Below are 8529 nucleotides of genomic sequence, written 5' to 3'. Positions count from 1 at the left end.
AGAGTGGGCATTCCTGGAGAGGAACATCTGCTATGATTGGTAATTTAAGGGAGGTGACACAAGAGAAAAAGATCTTTAAAAGAGGACCACACAGGCCAGAAGGATTCATTCGAATTATTCAAGCATTCGAGATTTGTGATAGAGTGAAGAAGAATCACTTGGAGGAGAAACTGGAAGACAGACACTCAGACTTGGCTGTGGAACTGGACTCCTGGGGAAGTTCATGCAGGAGATCTCAGACTGCCTTCCTTTTAGACTCTCTGTTGGTGAGTGAAAGGCTGATTTAGTGACACTGCCTTTCTGGAGGTGTAAACCTCTGAGAAAGGCCATCATCTTGAGACTCTTTTCCCTGATTTGGGCCTTAGAATTTCTATCTGGCTCAGAGGAAGCCAGAGTTCTCTCTCTCTCTCTCTCTCTCTCTCTCTCTCTCTCTCTCTCTCTCTCTCTCTCTCTCTCTCTCTCTCTCTCTCTCTCCCGTCTCTCCTCTCTCTCTCTCATTCCTTAATATCTTCTCTATTGTAAATAAACTACTATAAATTCCAATTTTATTTTAGTAATTCATTTTGGGATTTAGAAATTAGTAGTAGTAGTAGTCTCTCAGTAACAGAGGATGATGATTGTCCTTGTGCATTTTCATCTATAGTGTATAGATGAGTGTGCACAAAGACACCTGTGCGTGAAGGAGATTTAAATGGAAAAGTCGTTGCATAGAGAGAGTCCCACTCTCTCGGAGTTGGAAGCATAAATCCCTGATAACCACCAAATTAAATATTCAAGTCCAACTACAATTAAAATTTTAACAAAAAGCAATTTAAGAATATCTCAATGTATCCTCACAACAACCCTCAGAAGTAGGGTACTAGTAGGGTATTATTATTTCCATTTTATGGATGAAGACACTGAAGCATTACATGGTTAAGTGACTTTCTCAGGGTCACACTAGTAAGAGGCTGAGATCATTAAGATAGAGATTATTTGGAAAATCTTTTAGGCTTTGCTCTGTGCTATGTTACTAATTATTTTAACATCAGATTTGCTCAGTAAATTATGCTGAGCCCAGGTTAATAGTAAAATTAATTTGCCTTCAGCAGCATACACCCAGAGTAACTAGGGAGAGGTACGCCACAAAGAATCAGGAGTTTTAAAATTATTTGTAAGATAACAAGAAAAATGGGTAATCATGGTTGAATGGGAAAAGAATCACTTTTTTTTTTCAGTTGGAAAATGGGTTTAATTGCTAGGGAGGTAAATGGCCCTAAAGGAACTCAAGCTAAGGTAGAAACTTCTATAACTCATTGCTTTATCAAGTCAAGTTAGTTACCTGAATCTGGTGGAAAAAATACAAAACAACAGCAATAAAAATAACTGTTATTTATACAGGGTGTCCTAAAAGTCTTAGCAGAGTTTTAAATTTTCATAACTTTAATTTAAAAGTCATTAGAGGAGAGCAAGGGTAGGGAGTCTGGGAGTTCAGTCAGGTGGGAAATAAAGAAAAGACTTCCCTGGGTGCCCTCCTTAAATGGAGGATCTGAGAGGAACTCCTCACTATCTCTCTCTTCTCTCCAAGCTGACCAAGGGAGGAGCCTGGGGCAGGGGATACTGAGGACATGTGAGATTCAACATCCTTGTGATATTGCAGAATGTGTAGAGAGATTGATGGAGTCCTGGAGAATCCTCTACCTACCCCCAATACTGTATCCTTTTCTTGGGGAGGAAGAAAGGGGGGAAATAATAAGTAATTAAAAGCAAGAGGTAGTTTGGTGGAAAGAATCCTGTAATTGGAATTGGAGAGACCTGAATTCAGATATGATCTCAGACTCTTACTAGTGTGATACTGAGCAAGTCACTTACCCACTTATTTCCTCAGTTTCTTCATCTATAAAATGAATGTAATAATTGCCTACTAATACCCTACTTCTCAGGGTTATTGTGAGGCTAAATTGAGATCTTTGTAAAGTGCTTTTCAAAACTCAAGGTGCTATATGAATGGCAATATTATAATCAACACTATGTGTTGGTTCCAGGGCAAAAGAACAGTAAGGGCTAGTCAATGGAGAATTAAGTTATTTGCCCAAAGTCATGCAACTAAGAAGTGAACCAGATTTGAACCCAGGGTCTCCTGTCTCTGGGTCTGATTCTCAATCTACTGAGTCACCTAGCTGGCCCCGACTCTCAGAATATTTAGGCAGGTGGATGCTAAGTAGGGCTCACTTCATCAGAAAGAGAAAGGATGAAATCTAGCAAGTCCATGCTCTATCCATTGTTCCACCTAGCTAGCTGCCTCAAGTGAGAATGCCAGACACCTTGGTAGGATGGTATAAAAAAAGGATAATATGAAGGCATTTTGAACTATATATATATATATATATATATATATATATATATATATATTATTCCTTTGGAATTTACTAGAGTGGAAAAAAAACATTCCTAATTTTCCTTTCTACTATTTAAAGACTGATTGAGCCATCATCATCCCCAGGCCAACCAATACGCCTCCTTTTTACAAACTATATTTGGAGTTAAGGACCAAAAGCCAGGGGCAGGAGGCAGGGAATAGAACAAAATGCTTCTAGTTGGGACCTGGGTATCCACAAATGGTACATTGCTCCCAAATGCCCTCAGTATGCTTTCAGCCATGGAAGGGTAAGATATTTGGGGAGAGGTTGGGTGTGGTGCTTCACGAAACTGAATGCCATCCTTGCGCAGGGGCCATGCTAATCTTCTCTATACCATTCCAATTTTAGTATATGTGCTGCCGAAGCAAGCATGAAAGTGGAGTCCTTTAACATCCAACAAGTGTTCACATTTCAGAGTAAAAGCAGCTATGGTTTCCCCTTAGGTACAAATCTGTACCAGTCTGTTATTTGAGAACCAACAAAATTTGGGGTCAAAAAGAATCAGACATGCCTGAACAACACTCAGGTCTTGAGTCTCCATCTACGTGCTTCTATTTATATAAAATTCATTATAAGAAGTTCTTTTGGATCTCAAAAATAATCATTTGCTTACCAATAAGGGTAAAAACCTGATTAACATCAGAACCAAAATTAAAACAAATACAAGAATAGTAAATTCATCACAATCTACACATACACCCAGATCACATCCTTCTACCAATTTACTCAGTATCTATTCATTAAAGTAGGCATACACACAGGAACCTGCCAGAGTATTCAAAAAAGCTATGTTGTATTTTTAAACCCTTATCTTTTGTCTTATGATTAATTCTAAGAGAGAAGAGCACAAGGACTAGACAGCTGGGGTTAAGTAACTTGACCAGGGTTTTTGTAACCCCGAATGTCTGAGGCTACATTTGAACCCAGGTCCTCTGGACTCCAGACTGGGGGCTCTATCCACTGGGTTTCCTAACTGCCCAAACTTATGTGTTTCAAAATAATCCACAATGCTTGCCCTTTCACTTTTCTTGTCTTTTCTGGGTTTATATTCAGAGTTGTCTCAGCAAACAAACTCTACTTTAGTTTATGGTTAATAAATAAATTCTCAGCTACTGTCTATAATCAATGTATCCACAATCATAAAACTGTGATAATACTAGTTTGTCAAATTCAAAAAGCCAAAATTGTTTCAGAACTCTGAGACTGGTTAACTGCTTCATTAACTGTATATCTTAGAGTTTAAGCAGATTTAACTCCTTGACAAACTTCTCCATTTTAATAGATAGTAAGTTAAAGGAACCTTTCATCTAGAAATCTGATCCCTTATCTCTTCTTCCAGAACTCTGGTGGGCTGCTACTGGAGAATAGTGAGAACTGGACCTGGGGCACTCATTAATAATTCTGATCTATTTTTCCCTTGGAAAGGAAAAGTAAAGACAGAAAGGACAGATATCTGACCCTCAGAGAGACTGGTCTCAATTATGCTGTTTGTTTCCTGATCTTACTTCTATAATTTACTTACATTATTATGTGTACCCATGTGTATATGTATGTTTATAATAATAATAGCTAACATTTACATAGCTCTTTAAGGTTTGCCAAAGACTTTACAAATATTTTATCCCCACAACAACCTTGAGAAGTGGATACTATTATTATTCCCATTTTATAGATGAGGAAACCGAGAACATGAGAAGTTAAGTGACTTGCCCATGATCTCATAAGGATTTGAATTTGAGATTTTCTTGACTTAAGGTCCAGTATTCTATCCACTGTGTTTCCTAGCTGCCTCTGGTTTTATACATTAAAATTCTAGCAGCCACATTCATCCTTGTTTATTCTACATCAGCACACATTGAGATCTGAGAAGAGATGTTTATGCTTTTAAAGAGCTAGGAGGCATTATCCTTGTTTTGGTGTAGGCTGAGGATGGGAGTGTGAGAATCCTGCTAGATATGGAGTAGAAACTGATCTTAGTTGGATTTTCCTGGAAACAACAGAGCCATAGTATAAATATACAACTGGGCAAATTCAAGTTTCCCATGAAAGGGAGGCAGCTTAAACATATGACATTATTTATGTGCTCCCAGCCACAGATAAGCCCTAAAAGCAAATACAGTTATCCCTTCTACATCTCTAGGATTAGTGGTGCTGTGCCTCTGTGATCTGGAAAATTCATAACATTTTTTAGCCTTTACTTTGTACCAGAGAAGTTTGAATTTTCTCTCTTTCTTTGATGGAGTATTTCCAGCATCTTATTGTAAATTTTGGATTAAGTAAGCATTTCTGAGTTTCTAAATTTTTTTCTGTTTCATGTGCTGGCCTTCTTATGTCATCTGTGGCATCAGTAACATTCCCAAATTCCCATTTAATTTCTTATGCCAACCAAGTGATATATTGAAACCACAATAGGGAAAGTAAAGATGTGGAAGGGATAACTGTTCAAACTTGGCTAGCATTTGAAGCAAAACTCTCTTCTTCACCAGTCCAAGTCCCATCAGTACTGTTTATTGCTGTTACAAGCTAGAGCTTTACACACACACACACACACACACACACATACACACACACACACACACATACACACACACACACACACACACACCACGATACAGGCATGGCTAGCAAATCCATTCAAGGCTTTAAGCCCATGACTACATCTGCAATATTGATTCACCTCTCTTGAATCAGGGATTTTTCCCTCCTTGCATTTAATGAGATAAAATCAAAATGGCAATCGGGTTTGATGATTCTCAACTGGCATATGGCAATATGACTGGAAGAGCTATTTGGTTCTGGCAGGGAAATATTATGCTTTAAAAAACAACACCCCCATGAAGCACTTGAGAGTATAAAGTACAAAGCTTGCAGCATCCCTCCACTCAACTCCCACCCAAGCAGGTGTTGAAAGCTTTCATTGGAGCCTAATCAGCTTCCTGTGAACCCTGGAAAGTCTAAACACTCATTCTGTGTGCCTAGGTAATGAAAAGAATGCCCAGTTGGGATAACCTCTGAATGGTTACTCCAGAAACAGAAAGATCCCAGTAGGCAGAAGGAACAGAGGTTCTCCTGAGGTTTCAAGTCAAGGTCAGGAAATTCATGTCAACTACACCACTACACCGCTTTGAGAGCATGACTCATTGGATATCAGCGTAGAATAAGAGAAAATGTTCTATTTTTCACATAAGCAATTTTTGTATTCTCTCATCCAAGACAAGAACCTGTTACAAGATCCTGTGTACCTTGGTGATCTATCTTGTTGATGAGGAAAATAGTTTGCCTGAGAAATCATCATAAAAGTTATTTCACAATCACTGAGATAAATATGGACACTTGGTAGTTTGTAGTGAAAAGAGAACTAATTTGGCCGTGTGTAAGCTTAGGAGATCCAAAATTTTCTCAGTGATTTTGACAGCCTTTTTATTTGCCTACTAACAGAAGGAAAGTTATCCTCCAGTGTGGAAAATGTACAAGAGTGTAATGACTTTGCACATGAAAAAGTCAAGTATTATACAATCAATAAGATAAGCCAGTAGATTTATCAAGTATATCTCATATGCTAGACCCTGTGTTAAGTACTGGGAATATAAATACAAGTAAAAAAGAAGCCTCAAAGCTTCGTGTGCATCAACCTAACTATAACTGAAAATTGCGGAGAGAGGATTAAAATTCTCTCAGAAGTCAGTTGACATCTAGTTGACATTTTTTAAACATTCTTACATGGTGTAGTGAATAGACAATGTTAAGAAGACTTGGGTCCAAATTCTGCCTCAAACTCTGGACTTTAGTTGTAAAGTGAGGGGATCATGGATTTAAACAAGAAGGCAAATCAGAAGTCATTGAATCAAACTCTCATTTCACAATAATCTCAGAAAGATTAAATAGTTTAAGTGTTCAGCTAATACCTTCCCAATTCTAACTTTCCCTACATTACACCCCATTACTTTGCAGCAGAGTTAAACTGAGTAGCTCAAAATCAAGGAACCCATCATTTTTTTAAAACAAGCAAACAAACCCTTACCTTCCATCTTAAAATCAAACTGGGTATTGGTTCCAAGGCAAAAAGAATGGTAAAGGATAGACAATGAAAGTTAAGTGACTTGCCCAGGATCACACAGATTTGAAGGTCCCCCCATTTCCAGGCCTGGTTCTCTATCCATTCAGCCACCTCAATGCCCATGCATCATCCCTGATATGCCAATAATCTTTGTCTCCCTAAGAGTAGAAACTCTTTCCCCCAGATCTAAGACCTCTTCACTAAAATCTAGAGAATTGTCTGAGGTGCGAAAGGGAAAGATGATTTGCTCAGGGTCACATGGCTAGTTAATATCAGGGATTTAATCAAAACTCAGGTCTTTCAGATCCCAAGCAAGGACTCTATCCGTTATTCAACATTGCCTCTTTATAGTTTAATTCATTTTTTGTCTTTATGACTATTCTCTAGCCTTTATGCAAACAGAAATATTTTCTCCTCAACTTACTTGACATGAAATGAGTAAGTAATCTGGTAAGGAAAAAAAGCTCTAGGTTGATTTTTGTTTCAATTTAAGACATGTATGTGTGCATCAAAGACCTGAAGAAACGGTGTCAAATGGATAATCCCCATGTCAGAACATCTCTAACAATGCCAGGCCTTGGGCAAAATTTGTGTGTGTGTGGAGGGTGAAAATATCTTACACAAAATTTCTCTGATACTCACTCAGGGCATCTCTAGTAACTTCAATAAGGGACAGTTTCTTTTGTTTTGTTTGAAATTTTTATTTAATTACTCAATTTAGAACTTTTTTCCTTGGTTACAAGAATCATATTCTTTCCCTCCCCTCCCCCAACCCCTTCCTGTAACCAATGGGCAATTCCACTGGGTTTTGCATGTGTGATCAAAACCTATTTCCATATTATTGATATTTGCACTAGGATGATTGTTTAGAGTCTACATCCCCAGTCATATTCCCCTCGACCCATGTAATCAAGCAGTTGTTTTTCTTCTGTGTTTCTACTCCCACATTTTTTCTCTGGATGTTGACAGCATTCTTTCTCGTAAATCCCTCAGAATTGTCCTGGATCATTTCATTGCTGCTAGTAGAGAAGTCCATTACATTCAATTGTACCACAGTGTATCTGTCTCTGTGTACATTGTTCTCCTGGTTCTGCTCCTCTCACTCTGCATCAATTCCTGGAGGTTGTTCAGTTCACATGAAATCCCTCCAGTTTATTGTTCCTTTGAGCACAATAGTATTCCATCACCAACAGATACCACAATTTGTTCAGTCATTCCCCAATTGAAGGGCATCCCCTCATTTTCCAGTTTTTTGCTACCACAAAGAGCGCAGTTATGAATATTCTTGTACAAGTCTTTTTCCTTATTATCTCTTTGGGGTACAAACCCAGCAGTACTATGACTGGATCAAAGGGCAGACAGTCTTTTATCACCCATTGGGCATAGTTCCAAATTGCCCTCCAGAGTGGTTGGATCAATTCACAACTCCACCAGCAATGCATTAATGTCCAATAAGGGACATTTTGAAAGACTTTCTGGTTCATGTTCTTATGCAGGAAAACCCTGGGAACTTGAGTATCTGGCTCATTTTGCTTCCTCCAAAGGGCTCTAAGTACCCTTCAAACATTTAGGCAAAGAAGGTCATCAAATGTACTTTGATATCAAGCAATAGATTTGTGATGTCATCAGCATTGGCACTATCTCCAACAATGACAATAGTAACCTGTCTACAACTGCTGCTTGCGTACCAATTTTATCCAAGTCCTTCCATAAATATAACTTGAAGTCCATTCCACATGCTAGGGTGGAGGAGCTTCCTTTTCAATTTTTGACATTACATGAATACTAGTGGGAACATGAGAGCTCATCACTGGTTATTCCTCACTCTAACTAATCTTATTCTTCACTGGTCTGCCTTTTTTCCCCCTTTTTTCCACACCAGTCATAATTTTTTTTGACTATTTCTCTGATACAAATTCTCATACAACCCACTCCTGTACTCAATGTAACTTTCTATTCCCTTCTGTGTGGTTTTCAATCTCCATTATTTGGAGACTAGTACACCCTGATTTGTAACCATATAACATTGCTGGAAGAATGCTGGCATTAAAAAATTCAGCCTTTGGTTCAGAA

The 8529-nt window shown here is 38.3% G+C and overlaps 1 non-coding gene across 1 annotated transcript; it reads right to left on the bottom strand.

Annotated features, from left to right (window-relative positions):
- Window positions 1-2661: 2661 nt before the first annotated feature.
- LOC130458593 (U6 spliceosomal RNA) lies at window positions 2662-2771 on the bottom strand. The gene has a single exon (XR_008918009.1). It is a non-coding gene; the product is annotated as a U6 spliceosomal RNA (small nuclear RNA).
- Between the last annotated feature and the right edge of the window lie 5758 nt (window positions 2772-8529).

This window comes from Monodelphis domestica, chromosome 3 (genome assembly GCF_027887165.1).
Source record: "Monodelphis domestica isolate mMonDom1 chromosome 3, mMonDom1.pri, whole genome shotgun sequence".
Taxonomy (NCBI): Eukaryota; Metazoa; Chordata; class Mammalia; order Didelphimorphia; family Didelphidae; genus Monodelphis; species Monodelphis domestica.
This window is presented reverse-complemented; position numbering and strand designations above follow the sequence as displayed.